Below are 23,687 nucleotides of genomic sequence, written 5' to 3' on the forward strand. Positions count from 1 at the left end.
AATCTCCTTTAATAGTGTCACCCTTTTAACACTGCCCACACTTTGGAACCACGTGAAACTGCTGTGTCTGTAGGTCAAAAATGGTCAAATCACTGGCAGTTCCATATGGTTCATCTAGTAAAGAGTCCCTTCCTTAACTCTCTTCAGTTAATCCCTCCAAGTGGGCCTCTGTGTCCTGCTCAACCCACACGGCAGGTGTGGGGAGATGCTGTTAGGATCCATTCACAGGTGAGAGCAGAGACCCAAAGGCCTTTGCTGAATCGTCCCAGGTCAAGTGAAAGACTGAGAAAATAGTAAAGTTGAGAGTTTACCGTGTGTCAGTCGCTGCGCTAACATTTCATACAGGTGATCTCATGTAGTCCTCAAAACTCTGAGGTACAGACTGTTATTCTACCCACTGTAGACTGCTATTGTCCCCAGTGGGGACATCGAAGCCTGGGTAAGCTAACAGCAGGTAACTCCTTCTGGCCAAACTCAGCCAGAAGCAAGAGGGAAGGAAGCTTGGAGGAAGCAGCCTCCAGAGGTTGGCCCCCCAGGGCACAGGACAGGACGCCCGAAGGGACAGGAAGGGATTAACAAGGTCCTGTGCTTTGGGTTCAGATAAAAGGAGAGAGTGTGTGGGCCCAGCACTGGGCCGGTGGCCTCACTGCAGACCCTTAATCACAGCCTGGTTTTTATCCCTTGAGCCCGTGTGCTGCTTCTACCAAGTTCCTTTGAGCTGAACTGTAGGACCTTCCACTCTCTTCATTCTGCCTGCTCCCTCCCGCCGGCAGCCCCTGACATACTTAGTACAAGATTCGGTACATCATACAGCTGTAGGGGGCGATGGAACCACAGGTGAGAGTGACTAAGCCTGGAGAATGCCAAGTGAGTGGCTCACTGCCCCAGGGCCACCAGGGTCACCACTGTCTTGAGGCTTTGCACTGGGGCACAGCCCACCTCCCCTTCCCTTGACTCTTTTAAGTTTACGTTCAGCCCCTGAGACCCTACTGCACTCCTCCCAAAGCGATGCAGTCGACAGGAAGCTTTGGAGCCACAGAGACCGCGGCCCAGCGCCAGCATCTCCTAACTCCGTGCCCTGGACCCCTCACCTGGCCCCCCTGCACACAGCATCCTCCCCTTCAGGGAGGCAGGGCCCTCCCCCGCTCAGAGAGACTAAGAAGACAAAGTAAGATAGCAAAGGTAAAACATGTAGAACCTACAAGCATTTGATAAAGGGCTGGTTCCGGTCCCTCCTTCTGGAAATAATCGTTCTAGTCTGGAGATTATAATTGCTGGTTTAAAAAGAGAGGCTAAAACTGTTTATCACACTTTGATTTTATGTACCTGGGATTAGAAAACTTGCCTTAAAAGATGGTTTTCTTGGTTTTACCGTGAAATTTCAGGATTTCCTTGGCAACGGCCTTTAGGAAGACAAAGAAGTCAGTCAAAGGCCACCCAGAGAGGGGCGAGTTGAAGGCGATTTATTCCTCTTTGGGGCTGGCCCTCTGCAGGGCGTGCTGGTCACTGTGTCCTCCGTGGAGACGCCTTTCGTGCCTGGGCCAGAGTTAACTCCCTGCTCCCCATGATGCCAGGTCCCTTTGATTGTTTCTCTGGCTCAAACTCGAGTTCCAGCCAGTGCCACCTGCCTGGGCTTCCCCAGGAGTCTGCAAGGACCACACAGTTGGGGCTCATTGGTGCCGGCCAGAGAGGTACAGCTGGTCAGACTAGGAGGGAACAGAGACGGTGAACCAGGTGGGGCCGGAGACCAGGAGACAAGAGAGTCTGGGTGAGCTGGAGCCGCGGGCAGGGTCTGAGTCTGGCCTTCGCCCCTGGGTGTGGTGGGGCTGGAGGCACCTCACACAGCGGCAGGGCTATGGCCTCAGTAGGAGGGGACGCTGAGTTTGCCGGCTCCCTCTCCAGCCTACGCTGAGGCCTTGAACACAGGACCACCCCCAGAGGAGGGGCTCACACAGCCCCACCAGCTGGGGACAGAGGCACCAATGGGGCAGGGGGAAGGATCCGGAGCCCGAAGTCACCCTCTCCATGTTCACACCCAGTTCTTCTACTCACTAGCTGTGTGACCCTAGGCAATCTGTTGATATTTAACCTCTCTTTGCCTCAGTTTCCTTATCTGTACAACGAGGGGGATCATAAACGTATCCATCTAATAGGGTTGTTGTGAGAAATAAGTTAATATATGAGAAGCACGTGCAACAGTGCTGGCCCCTATGAGTGCTATATTGGGCCGGCTGTCATTCCGGTTGGCAGGACGCTGGCCAAGTCTGAGGGCCATTCTGTGTGCAGGCAGGGCTTGAGGAAGTCTTCAGTCTCACCACAGATCACCCCTGGGCCCTGGGCATGATGCCTGAAATTCCACTGCAGACCACTCATTCTTGGATATGTTCATTCATTCAATCATTTAACTCTGAACTAAGCTGGATTTCCCAAAGTATGTTCCAGTACAACCGTGGCATACAAGTTGACAGCAGGGGTTACCCTGGAGGGTATTATTTTAATTTCAATAGCCATGTATACTTTTAATTTCCTCATATCAATATTTAAGGCAAGCTCTATCAGCTTTCCATTTAAATAAACAATGCTAATATTTCAGATAAAGGTACCTCCCTTTAGATCATGATTCTTAGCTTTATTCGCCCCCCCCCTCCTGTCTCCCCTCAGTCATCATGGCAACAATATCCTTCTGGTCAATTTTTTATGCTTTATACTTCAATTTTAATAGCCATACTTTTCTTTATTTCCTGGTAACATTATTTAAGGCAAGCAATAATCATTTTCCATTTATAGGGGTGACATAGTTTCCTTCTTAAATTAATTTCCATAAGAAGTGAGTTAGTTAAAAGAAAATATTATGTAAATGAAAAGCCCAGGTGGAATATTACATGGCTGTTAGAAAGAATGAACAACTAATCTACATATCAACACAGAGAGATAAGCTGAAATGAAAAGAATGTTGTAGACTCAATATGCAATTTGTGGCATCGTTTACAGAAAACGTAAAACATACCCCAAAGAGGACTACTGATATTATTCATGACTACATGTATATAACTGTAAAGATACACAACACTGACTAACAGAATGGTGTTTTCTGTGGAAGGTAAAGGGGAAAGAGAGGAAGGAGTATGGCCAAGATTGATGATCAAAGGGGATATAAAGTATTAAGAGTTTTAAATCCTTTTTTTTAAGAAGAGACAAAGTGACTTGAAGGAAATATAATATGATGCTAAAATTCTGGATGGAAACAACACGATGTTTACCAAATATTCTTGCCTTTTCCTTTATTTTATAAATCTCTCAACATAAATAACACAGAGGGTATGAAGATGTGCAAAAAATCACCCAGAAAGGATAGCTGGAGGTGGCAATACCAAGCTAGGCCAGTTGCCAAGTTCCAAGGATGAGAAAAGGACAGTCGAGTCCTGGTTCTCACAGTGTCATACTCGAGTGGTAGAAGCAGAAAGGAAACTGTCCCAAATCTGTGACAGATGTGAGCCAGGAAAGGCCTCCTGGAGGAGGCAACACCAGAGCTGTCGTTAAGAATCGGGGCTGGGATCCATCGGCCAATGAACAGAAAAGTAAAAGGTGATACATCCACACGATAGAATGTTACTTGGCAGTAAAAAGGAATGAAGTACTGAGACATCCCTCAGCACAGATGCACCTGAAGGACGTTGTGCTTAAATGAAAGAAACCAGACACAAAAGGCCACAGAGTGTACGATTCAATTTTTACGAAACGGCCAGAATAGGCAAGTCCATAAGGAAAGAAAGTAGGTTAGCGATTGCAGAGGGCTGGGGGAAAGGGAGGTTGGGGAAGTAATAGGGAGGCTGCTCGTGGGTACAGGGTTTCTTTTTGTTTTCAAATGCATAACGAATCAAATGAACTGCACTGTGTGTTGACTGCTAATATGCATGGGGTTTTGTTGATGAAAATGTTCTAAAACTGATTGTCGTGATGGTTGCACAAGTCGGCGAATATACTAAAAATCTCTTTACGACACTCTTTAAACGGGTGAATCCTATGACTTGTGAATTCTATTTCAATAAAGGCTTTTATATTAAAGTAAAATAAAGACTCAGGATAGGGTGTGATGGAGCAGGAGGAATCATGACTGAAAACAGCTCAGCCCATCTCCCTACTTCAGCAAAGCCTTCTCTCTCCCGCTATGCACAATCTATGCTTGGGATGCTGAGACACAGTAACGACCCAGGCAGACAGGACCCGTGCCACCGTGCAGGTTCTTGCCTGGTGAGTAGAGGGAAGCAATCACTCTGATGGTCTAAGGTGATACAGAGATGCCTTAAAAACTTTGTAGGATGGGCTTCCCTGGTGGTGCAGTGGTTAAGAATCTGCCTGCCAATGCAGGGGACACGGGTTCGAGCCCTGGTCTGGGAAGATCCCACATGCCGCGGAGCAATTGGGCCTGTGAGCCACAACTACTGAGCCTGCGCGTCTGGAGCCTGTGCTCCACAACAAGAGAGGCCGCGATAGTGAGAGGCCCGCGCACCGCGATGAAGAGTGGCCCCCGCTCGCCGCAACTAGAGAAAGCCCTCGCACAGAAACGAAGATCCAACACAGCCATAAATAAATAAATTAAAAAAAAAAAAGACTCACTGCCTGTTAAAAAATAAAATAAAATAAAATAAAATAAAAATTGTTAAAAAAACAAAAACAAAAACAAATGCTTTGTAGGAAATCATCAAATCTGGAAGGTGGGGAAACACCGTTCAGACAGAGGGAATGATGTGTACAAAAGTGTGGAAGCAAGAGAGACTGAGGCTTTGCAAGGAGTTTGGGCAGGATGTAAGCACTGAAAGGAGATGGCTGTAAAGAGACAGGCCAGGGGTGGAAGAGCCTTGGACACACACGTGATGAAACCTCCGACAAGACCCAGCTTCCCATCTTTCCTCCTGCACCACACACCCCTCCCCACAATGTGTAGAAGGAAAACTCCATTTCCTCTGGGACTGTCCTCTACAAAGATCTTGTCGAAGATGGTGCTGAATTCTTCTGTTGGCTCCAGACTTCCCAGACAAGAGACCATAGCCTGCCTAGAATCTTCTTCTGCTGACCCCTCTGGTTTCTGGAAAATGAACTCTGTGTGCATGAACCAGAAGGTCCCTTGTGCAGAGTAGATGACCGTCTCAGCCAGGAGCTAGCTCTACGTGGCCAAGTCACTCTCACAGACAGCACTTACACGGCCTTGGGAGGAGACTCTAAATAAACTTGCTTTGAGTCGGTTAATTAAAGTCACGACCACATCTTGTCTATCTCAAGATGATAAAAAATAAGCTGTTATGTCTCCCCACTGCTCTCTGGATTTAACGTGATAAATATCAGGGGTAATATATCGTATGGAGAGCTCACCGAGGCACAGGGGAAAGGTATCTCCAATCTTTATTACATTGCCTCTTCTCCACAAGGGCCGCCTGATTTGGAGAGTGCTTAGTTCCTTCATTTATCACTGCTACTGGCAACGGGAGTTGGATGTCAAAGCCCCATTTTCTTCCCTCATCCCCCCGTCATGCTAGATATGACTGATTCATGGCTGGGCCTGCCTAACAGCCGGATCCCACACACTCCACCTTGTAATCATGAAAAATACTCTCTCCCCTTCAGCGGGACTGTCACCCTCACTGCCTTATCAACAGGCAAGACTTTATTCTTTTCCTCTTGCCACTGGGTTCAAATGAAAAGAGAAGTAAAAGCACATTTCTAAAGAAGCGGTCCATTTTCTTTAATCTCTTCAAATTGCTTGTCCACTCGAACTCTCTTTTTGCCAATGGGAAGAGACACCAGTGCTGAATAAAACATTCAGACCCCTGGCAGCATCTGGATAAGGTCGGATCAGTCTGCTCAGAGAGGATTATTAACGCTCGCAAGTAGGGCGACATTAGTCCCTGGCCTTCCTCTTTCCACGTCCCAGGCACAGAAACAGCATGTGAGAATGATACTAGCGGTGGAAATCTCCTCCCGTGTACAACACACCTTGTAACGCTTCTGTTGAATAAGTTGACTCTATTTAACATATGCAAGGCATGGTCTGGCAACTTGAAAAGGTTCAGGATGTTCCTTTCTTTGCACATTGGCACCCAAGGGTGTCGACTAAAACTTACAATGTGTTTCTATAATAAATGACACAGAGAAGTTAGGACGCACGCAGATTGAGGACTGCGGTCAGCTTGAGGGCCAGGACTGCCTCAGCTGTGTGCAGGAGGGCAACGCATAAGAAAGGCACCAAAGGGGATGAGGAAAGGAAGGCAGGCGCAGCTACGGAAAACAGCTGATGTGCAGGGCACAGGAGAAACTGACCAGGTGAGCTCAAAATCTGGTAGCTTTAGCAGCTTAGTAAGCAATGGTATGAAGTGTACAAGCTCACCTCCAATGCCTGGCTTACAGGAGACAAACAATGAATTTTTTGTACAAAGGGATATTGAATGCTGGAGCTTTGATTTCTTAAAACTGCTTAAAGTAAAAGAAGGAAAGTTCCAATTTATCTAACTCAAAATAATGTAGGCAGAGTTTGACATTTTTGACACTTAGAAGTTGTTACTGTTGTCTTTTAATCTAATTCATATTGTTTGTCTGTTCCTACTTATTTAATAAATTACTTTATAAAATACATATGCATTTATTAATACTTCATATATATATATACACATATACACATATAATATACATTTACACATAACAAATGGAATTCTCCCCCAGAACTTAGAATCCCAGTCCTCAAGTTGTTTTCAGCCCCACAAATAACGTGGTGGCAGGGGAGAGATATAGGGCATTGTTGCGGAGAAAGAAATCAATAGTGTTTTTAACACAGGCTCTAAATCTGAATTAGCTATAGGAATATCATGCATGGTTATAAACTAAAAACTCTAATTTATTTACAAATAGTTCCACATGTTTTTCATATTGTCAGTACTAATAACACAAGTATTAACGTGCAAACGATGGACATACAAACTAGAAAGATCCATGTGACTAGGAATGAAGAATTTGACCAAAATCCTAACAGTGAACAGCGGTGGAAGCAGGAGAGGAAAGCAAGTTGGCAAAATGCACCCAAAAGCCTTAAAAGGTCTCTACCCCTTGGCCTCAAAATTCCACATTCTAAGAATTCATCTTAAGGACATCATCAGAAATACACACGAAAGATTTATATTCAAATATGTTCACCGCAGCCACATTTACAAAGAGAACAAATGGAATCAAAGTATTCAGGAAAGGGGAATGGATTAAATAAATTATGGTGGATGCAAGGGACAGACTTGCATCTATTACACAATGAATGAATGAATGAAGTTCCAAATCAACACTAGCCCAGAAACCCTTAAGAGAAGAAGAGCAGTATGAACTGGCCTCACCAGGTATCTAGGGATAAGTGGCTCAGATTGTTGGGATCAATGAAGTAAAGTAAAGACAAACTCACTGGAACAGATCAGTTTGAACTCATAATGTGTTTTCTCTAAAAACAGGTTAACCCATGTGAAATTGCCAACATTGGATCACTTTAACCAATAACATGACAATTTCATATAGCTTAACCGAATACATTTTCCCAAGCTCTAGCTAATGAAAAGACTAGAAACAATGAAAAACCCAGCAGCAATGGCACCCCTACTACCTAAAAAACATTTTTCAGTAAAAGGAACAAAGACTCCTTAGAGAAATGGCTAATTCTAGGTCTGGGACAGGAGATGAACAAGAGGAGCCATGTGCAGCCTGTGTATGTTTCTGCCACGACAGAAAGCACGGATGTCATCAAAGACTACGGAATTGTGTCTCAGAGAACCCAGGCGCCGGCCTAAAGAGGCTTCCACTGACCACAGATGGGTCAATTTGAATATCAATAATAATGTTAACTGAAACATTATTATCTGAATAATTACTGAAAAGCACATCAAATGTACTTCAATCCATGTTTTCACAGAACACAAAACACACATTAGTTACCTTCAAGTAAGGAAGATTAAGGAACCAACTCCTTAGTTTGAAATCTGCCAAACAGTTAATAAAGGGAAGTTTATCTTAATAAAAGTCTTTCAGCTAATAAGTGCAGAAGGAATGATAAACTTGGAATATCACTATTCCACAGGCCCCAGTGAAATAATTACTTAGGCAATAATCATTAATGACTACCAATGCCACAAAAGTAAGGACAATCAGATATTACATACCATCTGATGGAAATATGCTATACCACATGAAGTCATCTTGCCAAAACTTCAAACCACAACCTAGCAAAGTTCTAGAGCTAACTATCAATTTACCGGAAATACAGAGGAGAGAGGAACATGTTATAAAGATACCACGGGGACATAATTTCAGACTGTGGGAAACTCTACAGAAAAAATTAACATATAAACTGCAAGAAAAAAAAGTGTGTGTGTGCGCGCGTGCACACGCAGGGAGACTTTTAACTTAAAACACACTTCTGAGACATATGAGCCAATTGCAGTTTATGGACTTTATTTGGACCTTATTCAAACAAACCGTAAAAAATCTTTTATAAGCCAATTGGGGAAATTTGAACAGTGACTGAATATTTCATGATGATAAGAAATTACTATTAATTTTTAGGTGAGATAATGACACTGTGGGTATGTATTTAATGATAAGCCCTTATCTTTTAGAGATCCAGGCTCACGTATTGATAAAAGACATATGATGGTTAAGAGGTCCTTCAAAATACCTCCATGGCAGATGAATCAAAAGTGTTGAACCTGGGGAACTGTACATGAAGGTTTATAACAGTGGTGTGTTTCTTGTCATATCTGTTTGAAATTTTCCAGCCTCAAAAAGTTCTTTAGGGCTTCCCTGGTGGCGCAGTGGTTGAGAATCTGCCTGCCAATGCAGGGGACACGGGTTCGAGCCCTGGTCTGGGAAGATCCCACATGCCGCGGAGCAACTGGGCCCGTGAGCCACAACTACTGAGCCTGCGCATCTGGAGCCTGTGCTCCGCAACAAGAGAGGCCGCGATAGTGAGAGGCCCGCGCACTGCGATGAAGAGTGGCCCCCGCTCGCCACAACTAGAGAAAGCCCTCGCACAGAAATGAAGACCCAACACAGCCAAAAATAAATAAATAAATAGATAAATTTATTTAAAAAAAAGTTCTTTAAAAGTTTGAAAATAATCATTAAGATTGTTAAAATGTGTCAATGTATTTGTTTTCAGAAAAAGGATGTTACAAAATTGCATGTACTGTATGATTCCAAATTGGTATGTAAATATATACGTATAACACAAGAGAAAAGACTAAAATTATACACTCCAAAATGCAAACTGTAATTATCTTAGAGTGCAGGGATTATGTAAGACTTTTATTTCCTTTATATTTTTATTTTCTGTAATTTGTACTTCTTTATAGTTATCACATACATTTTAATCTAAAAAGTATTATTGCTCTTTACCTCTAACAGTGTACATAATGTTCAAGAATTTGATTAAATATATTCCCATCTATAAATAAATATGATGTAAAATGTAGGTCAAAATTAATGACAACATGCTAAATGTTGGAAACATTCTGATGAGTGACAGAATGTCTTGCACTTTATCTGATGCTCAACCTCCTATAAAAACAGATCTAGTATCCTCACTGAGGGGACAAGAATAATGGGAGTGGGCAGAGCATTCGATGTGATGCTGTGATTTGGACATTAATACTATGTCCACTTCATGCACAATGGGGAAGGAAAGTAGACTCTGAAAGTGAAAATCCAAACATTTCCAAATGTCTTAGTTGTGCCCAGATTTGGATATTTTTTTAAATTAATTTTTATTGGAGTATAGTGATTTACAATGTTATGTTAGCTTCTGCCGTACAGCAAAATGAATCAGTTATACATATACATATATCCACTCTTTTTTAGATTCTTTTCCCATATAGGTCATTACAGAGTATTGAGTAGAGTTCCCCATGCTATACAGTAGGTTGGACTTTTTACCTACATATCTGTATTCTGATACATACCCCAGGATATCATTAATTCCCACTTACTTCAAACAGGTGTATCAACAAGGAAAGGTACAGCTGTACAATGCCATCTGAATCTTCAGGGCAAACACTTGACAAGGTCATGGGATTCTTCTAGACTTGAGCCAAGCTGTCTCAGAGCTGGTTCTAATTAAAAGCAGCATAAATCACTCTATGGATTTTGGGCTGGGCTGGAAATGTTTTAGATCAAGCATACCTCAGAGATACTGCGGGTTCGGTTCCAGACCACTGCAATAAAGCGAATATCTCCATAAAGCGAATCATGTGAATGTTTTGGTTCCCCAGTGAACATAAAAGTTATATTTACACTATACTGAAGTATTAAGTGTGTCTAAAAAAACAATGCACATGCCTTGATTAAAACTACTTTACTGCTAAAAAATGCTAACCATCATCTGAGCATTCAGCAAGTCGCAGTAGTAACATCCAAGATCACTGATCACAGATTACCATACAAGTATAATAACAATGAAAAAGTTTGAAATATTGTGAGAATTACCAAAAGGCGACATAGAGACATGAAGTGAGCTAATGTTGTTGGAAAAATGGTGCCAATAGACTTGCTCGACACAGAATTGCCACAAACCTTCAATTTGTTAAAAAAAAAAAAAAAAAAAGCAGCAGTATCTGAGCAGTGCAATAAAGTGAAATGCAATAAAAAGAGGTCTGCCTGTAATGGAATGGAGGAATGGAAACCATTCTTTAAAGTGAAACAAAACACTAGTGGAATGTATGTGCTTGCCAGGGCTTCAGAAGATAAATGTTCAGCCACTCGTTCACCAGATACTATCCAGCATCTAGTTGGTGTCAAATCCCAGGCCAGGCAGTGGGAAACAAAACAGGCAAATGAAGCGGTCCCCGGCTTTGCAGAGCTCAGTTTACTGGGAGAGACAGATTTTAATCCAATAAAAACACAAATCTGTAATTACAAGTGGTGATGAACTCCCTGAAGCCAAAGGACTGGCTACTTTGTGAGCATAGGACAGGGGGCCTGGTCCAGCGCTGGTGCTCAGAGCAGGTGCCTTCCAGCTGAGATGTGAAAGATGTAAAAGCAGCACGTGGCACCCACGCAACTGGAGAGGTGAGTTGGGGAGAAGATGCACAAAGCAGAAAAGCGCTGTCTTAAGATGGTACTTCCCAGGGATGAAGAGGAAACAAGCATGCCTGGAACCCAGGGAGCTCAGAATGAGGTTGGGAAGGCAGGCAGAGGGTGGTGGATCCTCTCATTTAATTCGCATAACAGCCCTGGGATGCAGGTACTATTATTACCCAAGATGGAGCAATTTCCCACAACGAGTAGGACTTAGAGCTGGGACTCAAACTCCGACTCCAAAGTCCACCCTCTCACCATGCTCTATTTCTTCTATGTTCACAGGGCCGCTGTGTTGGGAATGACTGGGAGGGGCAGGGTGGGGTTGGAAGACCACCCAAGAGGCTCTCACAGTCATCTATTTCCTATCACCCTGTATAGTTCACAAAAAGCTTACAGTACACTGAGGAAAGACATTCCAACTAATGGACCATCCTAGGTACTTAGTGATTCCCTTGACAAGGTGCCACTGGGATCTCCAAGCCCCCTTCCAGTCTTGGGATGAATCAGAATTCCAAAGGAGGTAGAGCTTTGGTAAAAGTTCCTTAGCTGACATAGGCCATAGAACTAGCTAGCATCCTGGCTGGCCAGAATTTAAAACTCCCTAGGAAAATGTTGTTTTCAGAAAAATTCCAGGGCTTCCCTGGTGGCGCAGTGGTTGAGAATCTGCCTGCCAATGCAGGGGACACGGGTTCGAGCCCTGGTCTGGGAAGATCCCACATGCCGCGGAGCGAGTGGGCCCGTGAGCCACAATTGCTGAGCCTGCGCGTCTGGAGCCTGTGCTCCGCAACAAGAGAGGCCGCGATGGTGAGAGGCCCGCGCACTGCGATGAAGAGTGGCCCCCGCTTGCCGCAACCAGAGAAAGCCCTCGCACAGAAACGAAGACCCAACACAGCCATAAATAAATAAATAAATAAAATTAAAAAAAAAAAAAAAAAAAGAAAAGAAAGAAAAATTCCAATATGTATGATTAGGCAGAAAACAATGTCTTTGGGTGTCAATCATCCCTAAACCAGGTAAGGGTAGGCTCCCCTAAATCTGCAAGCCCCCTGGGGTCAGCATTTTCAGGCATACTACCCACGTGGAATGCCTTATGACAGGAAGGGGATCATTCCCAAGGAAACAGCACAGAGTACCTCTGCAGAGAGGACAAGCCCCATTTCAAACTTTGATTCCAATTTGGCATTCGAGACTCCTGTGGCCTCTGGGATTTTTATTTCCTCTTTCTCTGACAGGATGGTGACATCCCGATTCTAGGTTAATGACTAAAATATGAGAATTCTCATTAGATGCTCCCCCATAGTACCTCCCTCTCCCCTACTGCTAGAGACAACCTCTATAAAAATCATTTGCTCCTTTCCATACTGCATAGACTTGGATTTAAGCATTCATTCAGTTGCCTCAGGCTGTCACCAAGAAAATTACTTATTAATTTCTATGCACTGCAAAGCCATCTCTAAAACAAATAGAGAGTTGACTTGAGATTATCGGCGTTGACCTCCATGTTCTGGCTTTGTACTTTCTGTCAGAGTCTCGAAATGTTTCAAATATAGCGTCATACACATTTGATCACATTTACAAAATGCAAATTTACTCAACATTAACTGAAAACGTCCATCGGTGAGGTCTTGAAAGTTTACACCCTTTCAAGCTATTAAAAGGCTAATAAGAGACATTTTCTCCCATATATTATGATACAACTAATTATTTCCACTTCCTCCTGTCTAAAAAAAAAAAATAATGACTCAGTAGATTAATAGGCTGTAACCTTTTGATCTTCAGCCCTTTAAGAATATGAAGAGTGCTATGGACCCTGGTAAATCCCAGCGTTTCATCCAATTATGCACATGCACACACAAAAAAAGTAATTTTGCACAGACATAAAACAGCATTTCAGTTATTTCCTGGCTCACCTAAGATCCCAGGAACCCTGAAGAATATTCTGCCTCTCTTCTTTTTTCAGTCTACTCAACTGTTTATTAAACCGATGGCTGCCCATTTCATTAGTAGTGCCGGTGTTGAGTGAAGGACGCTTGCAGAATGATAAGCGGTATTTGTGTTTATTTCTCTGCTCCCACACTAAATTATCAGGTGTTTTGCATGCACTTTAAGAATGTGCTCATGGCCTGTGGAGAAGACAGATAAATGCACCATTGGAATGGGGCAGGGGATGTCATGCCTGGCACCCCAGGGAAGTTACAGCAGAAGAGGAAGGCTCTTCTCCGAAGCCCAGCAGCTGGCCCAAGGTGGGTGTTCAATAAAGCTGCTTTGGGGATTTCCCTGGCGGTCCAGTGGTTGAAACTCCATGCTTCCACTGCAGGGCGTGCGGGTTCGATCTCTGGTGGGGGAACTAAGACCCTGCATGCCGTGTGGAGAGGCCAAAAAGTTAAAAATAAATAAATAAATAAAAAATTTTAAAAATAAAGTTGCTTTGGTTATCATTGTGAAGTCATTATCTTTGAGAACCTGGTCCTTGATGCAGTTAGGTTGACCCTGCCACCATGCTATGTCCCTTTGGTCTACACAGGAGGTCTGTGCAGCCTCAGTGTTCTCTTAAGCTGTGTCCCAGAGCATATCATAATTTTTATATACTATCTACTATGTGCCAGGCCTCCTATTTCTTTTCTAATATTGAAACAACTCTCTAAAGTAGGGGTCATGATTCCAATTTTACAAATAAAGAAACCGAGGCTCAGAGAGGTGAAGGGACTCATGCTGGCTTACTGGCTGATAAGTGTTGAAGCCGGATTCCACCGGACCCATCTGACTCCAGTGTCCTCGCTCTCTGTCAAGGGCCAGGCTGTCTCTCTCATCTCTACAGTGCTTTTCACTTTGCTCACACACCAACTCATTTCTCGAAAACAAACCCAGAGAAGTATTTTGTTACCCTCGATTTGGTAAATGGGGAATTTGAGGGGCAAGGAGACCAAGCGACTTGCCCAAGGTCATGCAGGTGGCAAAGAGCGGATGCGGGGCTGGAAGCCAGGTCCTGGGTCCTGGGCCACTGCCGACGCTGCACCATGCCTGATGCCCAGCTGACAGGAAGCAGGAAGGCGTGCCCACACTTCTGCCACCCTGTACCCGCTGTGGACCACCCAGAAACGGTACTTACTGGCCCTGGAACCTAGGCTTGGTGGGAGCAAAGACAGAGCCAGAGAATAAGAATAAATTTGAGGCAGACTCATAAAAAGGCTACATGGGAAATATATTTTTAACGAATTAATTTTTCCCCTGAGTATATTTATGAGCCTGTTCTCCCCAGCAAGCCTGTTCATTTTGCACAGACATAATTTTCAGGACAAGCCCCATGCAATATGTCCAGGGGCAGCACCCTCCTTTTGTCTGCAGTAGGGGGAGAAGGAGGTCAAAGGGTCCTCCCACCTATTTGTGCTTTGCTCTGGGCCCAGAGCAGCATGCCCCAGTATCCCCTAGGCTAGAGAGTGCCTGGACAGCTGAGAGGTTTGAAGGTCCTGGAGTCTAACCTCCCCATTTTACAGAGGGGTCCTGAGGTCCAGAAAGAGGAGGGACTCACCCAAGGTCCCCAGTCAATTGTGCAGAGTGGCTGCAGGCACAGACGGTAGAGCCACAGACTGCCTGATTTGAATGCCAGCTCTGTCTCTCACTAACCATGTGACTTTGGATGGATAATTCAGTCTGAGCACAGAATTACTCGAAGACATAGGAATCTTCCCCAGCTCATCTCAAATCATGCAAGCTGCCAACCACCTGATTTCTTCCCCAGGTCAGCTTTGGATGACACCACCCCATTTCACTGTAGCAGCAGAGACCCAGCTCTAACAAACAGCTTCTGAGTCTGTGCCCTCTCCATTACACCAAGTTCCAACTCACGTATGCCGTCCTTGTTGTCAAGAGATGCCTGGAATAAGGAAACTATACAAATATCCCTTGATCGTCAAACCCATTCACTTAGATGCTTCTCCCAAATAGAGAAGCCCAGAATCAATTTGGTTCCTGAAAGTTGAGAGCAAAGCATCAAGACTTTGGATAGCAAGGGATACCTGCTCTGTCTCAAAACATTTATCCAAACGATTAATCTCCTCATTTGGGACAGCAAGAGTTGCGGTAGTAAGGATGCCACCCCGGGACCCTTCTGGGTGGCCGCCAAGACACGGACAGCCCACACCTCAACCACCCCAGGGATATGGTGGTTACATTCCCCCAACCCGTTGACAACTGTTAAGTCACTCCTCATTAGCAAATAGCCAAGAATGACCAAACAAGGCTCTGCCCATCTTCCTAGTCCAAGAATGTCTTCCCTCCATGTGCCATGTGTAAAAATCGGTTTGATTTATCGCAAAATGAAACAGAGGCAAAGCATGACCACATCCCACCCCCACTGGCTTCCTAAGAATACCAGTCCTTTACCTGGATTTATTTGAGGCCCTTAAAAAAACATCAGGCATAGCTGTTGAGGTCTTTGGCAGAAGGGCATCCTAGCCTTTTGACATGGCGCTGTCAAGATGTTCCAAGATGAATAAAATCTAGAAGAGGCAGTGTCAAGCTGACGTCTCCTCAACAGAAGGCTGACATGAAAAAGGAAGGACAAGTGCCCACCATTCAACCGGGGCTCCTCTTCCTTCAGCCTAATTTATGCCTCAGAGCCCTTACCCTGTTTCTCTGGCTGTAATATCATGTGCCACTGAAGGGACGTCAAGGCGGAAGATGCCATTTATCTGCCATTTGGGGTCCTTAGAGAAAATAGTGTTGGGCACGCATTTTTAATGAACAATTCCAAAAGTGCATTCAGGAGCTTAGATTTCAGTTACATCATCTCCAGTGAGGGGACAAGACCATTTTTCTTGTAAAAAGACTGAAGAGGGGTAGGAAAGAACATTGAGTGTCAGGTACCTGAGTAGTCCTGTGTCCTCCCACCCTGGGGCTGTTTCCTCAATGGGAGAATGTGGGGTACAAGGTCTCCACTGCCCCTCAGCCCCATGTTCTCTGAGTCTTCCACCTGTCTGGTGAGAGGAGACCTCCCGTACCCATTAGAAGACAGGGAAAATGGAGGCTGCAAGTGTGACCCGCACTCCCCACTTCTGTCCACTTCTTAGCTCCCTGATGATACAGTTCAGCATACACCCAGCTTTAAAGAGTCAGTATCAGGGAACAATGCAAATCGAAACTACAATGAGGTCTCACCTCACACCAGTTAGAATGGCCATCATCAAAAAATCTATAAACAAGAAATGCTGGAGGGGCTTCCCTGGTGGCGCAGTGGTTGAGAATCTGCCTGCCAATGCAGAGGAGACGGGTTCAAGCCCTGGTCTGGGAAGATCCCACATGCCGCGGAGCAACTAGGCCCGTGAGCCACAATTACTGAGCCTGCGCGTCTGGAGCCTGTGCGCCGCAACAAGAGAGGCCGCGATAGTGAGAGGCCCACGCACCGCAATGAAGAGTGGTCCCCACTCGCCGCAACTGGAGAAAGCCCTCGCACAGAAACGAAGACCCAGCACAGCCATAAATAAGTAAATAAATAAATTAATTTAAAAAAAAAAAAAACAGCTACAATTAAAAAAAAAAAAAAAAAAAGAAATGCTGGAGACGGTGTGGAGGAAAGAGAACCCTCCTACACTATTGGTGGGAATGTAAATTGGTACAGACACTATGGAGAACAGTATGAAGATTCCTTTAAAAACTAAAAACAGAGCTACCATATGATCCAGCAATCCCACTCCTGGGCATATATCCAGAGAAAACCGTAATTCAGAAGGATATATGCACCCCAATGTTCATTGCAGCACAATTTACAATAGCCAGGACATGGCAGCAGCCTAAATGTCTATCAACAGAGGAATGGATAAAGAAGATGTAGTACATATATACAATGGAATATTACTCAGCCATAAAAAAGAACAAAATAATGTCATTTGCAGCAACATGGACGGGCCTAGAGATTGTCATACTGAGTGAAGTAAGTCTGACAGAGAAAGACAAAATGTCAGATGATATCACTTATATATGGAATCTAAAAAAATGGTACAAATGAACCTATTTACAAAACAGAAATTGAGTCACAGATGTAGAAAACAAACTTATGGTTACCGGGGGTTGGGGAAGGGGGGAGGGATAAATTGGGAGATTGGGATTGACATATACACACCTCTCTATATATAAAATAGATAACTAATAAGAACCTACTGTATATCACAGGGAACTCTATTCGGTGCTCTGTAATGACCTATATGGGAATGGAGTCTAGAAGAGAGTGGATATGTGTATATGTATGGCTGATTCCCTTTGCTGTGCAGTAGAAACTAACACAACATTGTAAATCAACTATATTCCGATTAAAAAATTAATTTAAAAAACCCCAAACAGACCAACAAAAAAAAGAGAGTCAGCATCAGGGAAAGAAGAAAGAGCAGGGGCTCTGTGGGCAGCCATCCTGGGGCTTGTATTCTACCTCTAACCAGACGTCTAACACTGGGGAAGTGACCTAACTCTTCATTTCCATCCCTATAATGGGTATAATATTATCTACTTCACAAGAGGATGATGTGGCATGGCGTATGTCAAGCAGCTACCATGTGCCTGGCACTTAGCAAGCCCTCCAGACAGGAAAGGGTGACTTCGCATCCTGCTGCTGCCCCCACTCTACGGTTTTTGCCAGCACACAGCTCCTGACAATTCTCAGTGCTGCCGCATGCAGTGATGGACAGTGTGTTTCATCACTGAACCAAAAAACAGAAAATGCAGAGCCAAGGTGAAATGCTAAGAGAACCAGCTGAACCTCTGACCTCTCAGAAATAGCTTTGGCTTCTCTGAACTTGGCCTTCGGGAGCTCTATCCGCTGTATTCTGGCAACTTTGAAATTCACTGAGGTCTCCAACCTGAGTCTCTGGAGATCTCAGTGTTAGACTGACCAAGGTGATGCAGAGGGATCAACAGATGGGGAGCAGAAATAAGGAGGAATCCTAGAAGAATCAAACGATAATGATCCCAGCACCAGAGATGAAAATAACACAAACGCGAAAGCTCTGGGGGAAATTGAATTTCAAAATTTACAATATTTAGACATCTGAAATATAGCACGTCTCATCTCTGTGTTTTGCATGTGTGCATTTCTTACATACAGACATTCCCCAAGCCCAGGTTCCCTACCGAGTTCTTAATTCATTGAGTCAGATAGTTTGGGGAAGAGTATTCTAAAGGCTTGGCAATGCTTTTACGAGGATGGCTTCAAATTTTGAACAATAAAGTTAAAAGTCAACATGTGGGGCACAGGCCTTACACGCATGGGCCTGACATCCTCATCGGTGTTCTGTTTTCCCCCGGGATCCTTTACAGATCTAAATTCAACTGTGAATGCTAAGGACACATGCATTACCATATGGACACCAGACTTTGAATCACAAAACTCATTATTTCTGCTATACTTAAAATGTAAAAAGTCAGGGAAAAAAAACAACAAAGGAGAGAATTCATTTCTCTTCAAAAATTGTTTCCTTCCTCCATTTACTGCAAACCACCTCCATTCTCACTCCAGACAGAGGGAGAGAAACCTCTAGAAAGCCTGAGAAAATGTGCTGGAGTCTCAGAATGAGAATGTCCCAGATCCTGGGAGTTTGGGGAAGAGGCAGAGAAAAGAGGAGATGGAAACCATTTTAAGACAAAACAGCATGAATATGGAAGTGACCCACTGAACCCATCACACAGTTTCAGAAGGAAGACCTCGGCTTCCTGCACAGCCTGCCCCGTACGAGTCAGTGGGGCTTTTTAAATGTAATACAGAAGCTCCACCACTCACTCTGCAGGGGCCACGCTCTTCTTAGCCGTAGCTTCTGGGATGGCTAATTCTGTGTGTCAGCTTGACTGGACCCCAGGGTGCCCAGAGAGCTGGCAAAACCTTATTTCTGAGTGTGTCTAGGAAGGTGACTCCAGGTGAAATTAGCATTGAATCAGTGGACTGAGAAGCTGTTTGCCCACCAGGGCAAGTGGGCATCGTTCACTCTGCTGAGGGCTTGAATAGAACAGAAAAGGCAGAGGAAAGAGGGATTCATCTCTTCCTGCCTGGTTGCTTGAGCTGGGACAGAGGTCTGCTGCTCTCTGAGCTCCTAATTCTCAGGCCTTAGGACTCAGAGTCAATTATACCCCTGGCTTGTCCTGGGTCCCCAGCTTGCAAACAGCAGAGTGTGGGACTTCTCAGCCTCCGTATTTGTATGAGCCAACTTCTCAAAACAAATCTTCATGTGTGTGTACACACATCCTATTGGTTCCGTTTCTCTGGAGACCCCTGACTAATTCGGCTTCTGAGGCAGAAAACCCAATTTGGAGCATTCTCATTTTCTCAAACTCTACCCCCTTGGCTAAATTCCCGCACCCCATATGCCCTCTTCAAAGAGGCAGATCCAGGAGCAACCCCTCTCTACCTGTTGAGATTCTGGGGCTGCAGGAACAAATCATCACACAGTGGGTGGCTTAGACACTTCTTTTCTCACTGTTTTAGAGGCCAGAAGCCCAAAATCAAGGTTCGTAAGGGCCATGTTCCTTCTGAAGGCATTAGGGAAGGGCCGTTCCTTCCCTCTTCCAGCTTCTGGGGGCCCTTGGCCTTCACAGCTTGGGGCTGCGTTCCCTGAATCTCTGTGTCCTCTCCTCTTCTGATAAAGATGCCAGTAGTTGGATTTAGACCCCAATTTAAAACAGTAGAACCCCATCTTAACCAGTTACACCTGCAAAGATCCCATTTCCAAATAAGGCCACCTTCTGAGGTTCTGCGGACACTAGTCAACCCACTACTACGTCTAAGGCAAAGCTGTCTCTCCGGCTCCTCCACCCGGTCCGCCGAGTCACGTGGGCTCTGACGAAGCCTCTGGGCTGACAACTGCAGGAGAAGGACCGACACTTATTTTTCCAGGTTCTCCTGAAATACACAGCTGAAGGGGAAGTCTCACCACCAGCCCCAAATCTACCCTGTGACGCCATTGGCAATAATCCCCAGAGCTCCGTTGGGGTGGTGGGGGGGGAGGTTACCCCCTCAGGCACTGAGTGCTGAGGCTCCCAAGGTCACTGTCCCACCTCTGGCTCAGGAACCTGGGCTCTCAGCCAGGAGGCAGGGAGGCGCCCCAGAAACGGGCAGTGTGGAGTGGGGAGGCCTCTGAGCTGGGGGTCTCCCCTCCCCTCTGTGGGTCCCTGGTACCCATCTGTAAGATGAAGAGCCAGCTCTGGATCCCTGACGTTCCTGGCAGGTGACAGTGAGCTAACCGAGACAGGAGGGCCTCGGGGACACAGGTCTCACACCGAGCCCCCCCAGCCCCAGAGTGCCACTTTGCAGTGGGTGGCTCAGGGCCCTGAGGGGCTGGAACTTTGACTCCAGCCACTCTGTGCCCCCATTCTGGTGACCAATCCAACAAGAAACAAGCGGCACTTCCATTCCCCAAGCCCCATAACACTCTGTGACACGGAGAGGAAGCAGAGGAAAGATGGCCCTTTAATGGGAAAGCAAATTTTTTTTTGTCTGTTTAGTTTTTTCTGCTTTCTGAGCCTTGGGACACATTTTGCACATACAAACCCCGCACAGGACATAAAGGGCGCGGTGATGTATTTGCAAGCACTTCCATATACTATTTATTTTACCTACTGAAATATCATTTCTGTCTGCGAAAGATATTGGGTATGGTCAGCTTTTATGCTCTCGGCACCTTCCCCCCCACTAACAAAACCCTTCCCTATAAATCTGCGGTCCACAGCCGGACTTCAGAAAACACTTTAATAGTTCCCAACTCCAATATTTTTCCACAGCGATATAGCCTCATGTCAAAAATACTGAAGTGCTGAGGCTTGAATTCATTCAAGAGAGCTCATCAACACCCCTCCAGTGGGATGAGGGATTCAGTCTCCTCCCAGCCCCCTGGGGGGATGCAGGGGGTGAGGGGAGATGCTGCAGAAGAGGTAGACCCGCAAACACCACCCATCACTCCCCCTCTGGGAAGCAGGATTGGGCCACCTGGAGGGGGAGGGGGAGGGATGCCCTTCACTGTTATCAACAACAGCCATGGTCACTGTCCTCAATCCCATGTAGCTCCACGCAGGGTACCTCCTCCGTTCCCCTGAGCGCCCAGCCCTGAGCCATCCAGCATGTCCTTGCATGACCTGTGAGCTGCTTCCACGCCCATCCCACACTCAACTCTATCCTTACCCCGATAAAGCAAACCCAGCCTCAGGTAGGACACCCAGCAAGATGGCTATTACTGAAGATCTCAGAGGGGGCCGCATCATACATCGTACCGAGCACATCTTTTAAATCTTCCTCGGACATCTCCTCGGCCTCATCGCTCTCTCCTCCTTCTCCGGCTTTGCTCATGAAGAATGATTTAACCCCTCCTCGACATCCCCCACCAACATCCACTGGGAAGCAGTGGGAGATTAGAAATTACCATCTGTAATATTAAGGATAACAAAACCCCTATATGGCTGTGCTCTTTGTTTGTTTTCACCTCTGATGGGGAAGCTGATGGGTACCTTGCCGCGGTCCCACAGCCAGAGAAGGCGCAGAGTCAGGAGTCAAACCGTGACCTCCGCCTTACAAAGTAAACACCTGGGAAAAAGTGAATCCCCTTTCTGCACGCCCACCATCTTTGTGAGTGTATTTTAAGGCCTACCACTGGGTGGACACGGGTTTAGTTTGGGTCAGCGTCCTCATGAATAAAATTTTGCTGACCAAAAATTTGAATGTACCCAAGATAGTAAATGGAAACAAAACTACTTGGGGAACAACATTGGGGTCACTTTCAAAGTTCCTGTTTACTGACAAATAATATGTAGCTGAAGGGAAAGAATTTGAGAAACAGCAAGGTTCCTGACCAGGGAGATCCTAGACAGGGGACCAACCCTGTGTGGTCCTTAATTTCTCATCTGCCAAACGCAAGCAGTTGACTATGGTTCCACCTTAATTTCCTTAGTGTAGTTCAAATAATTTTGTAAGTGATCACTAAAGTTTATTCTAAAGGGCCAAATCCCTGGCATTGGGTATATTCATTTAACAAAAATGGCAACTATTATTTATTGAGCAGCAGATATGTGCCAGATGCTTTATATGTAGCATCTTGAGACTGAAAACAATCCTGCAAGATAAGGGTTATCATCTCCATTTTACAGATGACAAAACTGAGGCTCAGAAAGCCCAAGTAACTGCCTCGAGGCCACAGAGCTGACATTTGGGTCTGTGTGCATCTCTACATGCAAAGTTTGTGCCTCCTTTACCCGCAGTATCACCATGAGACTGAAAACGAATAGTCCTATAGGGACAAGAAGCCATCACACAGACCCAGCTGTGTGAGGTGTGGGTAAGATCCAGGCCCGACTGCTGCCTGAACCACAGGGCATCTGCTAGTGACCAAACGTCCACTGGGGCCAGGCCAAGGCTGCCAGAGGGCTGCAGAAAAGTCCTTTAACCCCTCAGTGATCTCCAGGGAAAACAAAACCTCGCTTCACGGGAAAAAGGACACACGGCTGAGGTGGGCCCTGCGGCTCAGTCCAGGTCTCCCTGGGGGAGGACGGCACACTCCCCCAGGCTGCCCACATGTGTGAGGGACAGACACAGGGGAAGACAAAGGGTGGGCACCCGGGCAGGGGGTGCCCTGTGCCGTGGGATGCCCACATGTGGAACACTGCCACCTCCATGCTCAGACTTGACATGTCTTATTAGTAAATAGCCACAAAGTGTAATGAGCGCTAATGCTGCATCAGGAAGTGTGCTAAGAGCTTTACATGAACTCCCTCATTGAATCCTCACCTTCTACACGGTAGGTATCCATACTTATCCCCATTTTGCAGATGAGGAAACTGAGACCCAGATTGGCTATACTCTACAGTGAGTGGAGCTAGGGTTCAAACACAGGCAGTGGGACTTCAGAGGCTGAGAGCTTAACCTCTGCTGATGGCCCCCAACCCCCATTGTCCTCCATGGGACCCTCCATGCCGCTGTGGATCGGGGAGGAGGGCAGCGCCGAGTCCTGGAGCAGGAACCAGAACCCCAGGTCTGGGGCCAGGTGGAGGCCACACCCAGGCTCAGCGATTCCAGCCTGAGCTCTCTTCCCTTGGGACCAGACTCCTGCCAAGAAGCAGTGCCTGAGAGGAGCAGGGTAGGGGCGGTAGCGGTGAGACACACAGCGTTCAGTGAGAGCTGCCTGGTAAACAAGGAGTCAGAGCTCCGAGCTCCCCTGGGGCCCCCGCCACCATGAAGGCGCCCTGGCGCCCAGCTTGAGCAGCTCCCAGGGCAGCAGATTCAGCTCAAGTCACTGAAAGCTGTACCAGCGTCTCCTCTGCCTTGTGAAGCCAGGACTGGGATGCTGGGTGCAGGACAGCACCCTCCACAGAGCTGACCTGTGCAGAGGTGCTGCATGCGGGCCCAGGACCTGCTGAGGGAATGGGGGCTTGAGGTACCCCCAGCTGGGGAGGCCAATGCCCCAGCCTGTCAGGGACACAGAGCAGCTCCACCCTCGGAGGACCCTCCAGTCTGCTCTCCGTATTACAAATGGGGACACAGCCTCAGAGAAAGCAAGGGCTGGTCCAGGGCCAAACGGCAATTTTTCTTTCAGACTCAAGAAAACAATGACAAGTTTCCTCTGTTTGAG

General features: G+C 45.9%; 1 protein-coding gene across 1 annotated transcript in view; it reads right to left on the reverse strand.

The window, feature by feature from the left end:
- The window catches only part of CLSTN2 (calsyntenin 2), a 657,417-nt gene that overhangs the window by 540,507 nt on the left and 93,223 nt on the right, over positions 1-23,687 (reverse strand). The gene's annotated exons all lie outside the window — the stretch shown is intronic.

The sequence above is a fragment of the Balaenoptera borealis genome, assembly GCF_965194805.1.
Source record: "Balaenoptera borealis genome assembly, chromosome: 5".
Taxonomy (NCBI): Eukaryota; Metazoa; Chordata; class Mammalia; order Artiodactyla; family Balaenopteridae; genus Balaenoptera; species Balaenoptera borealis.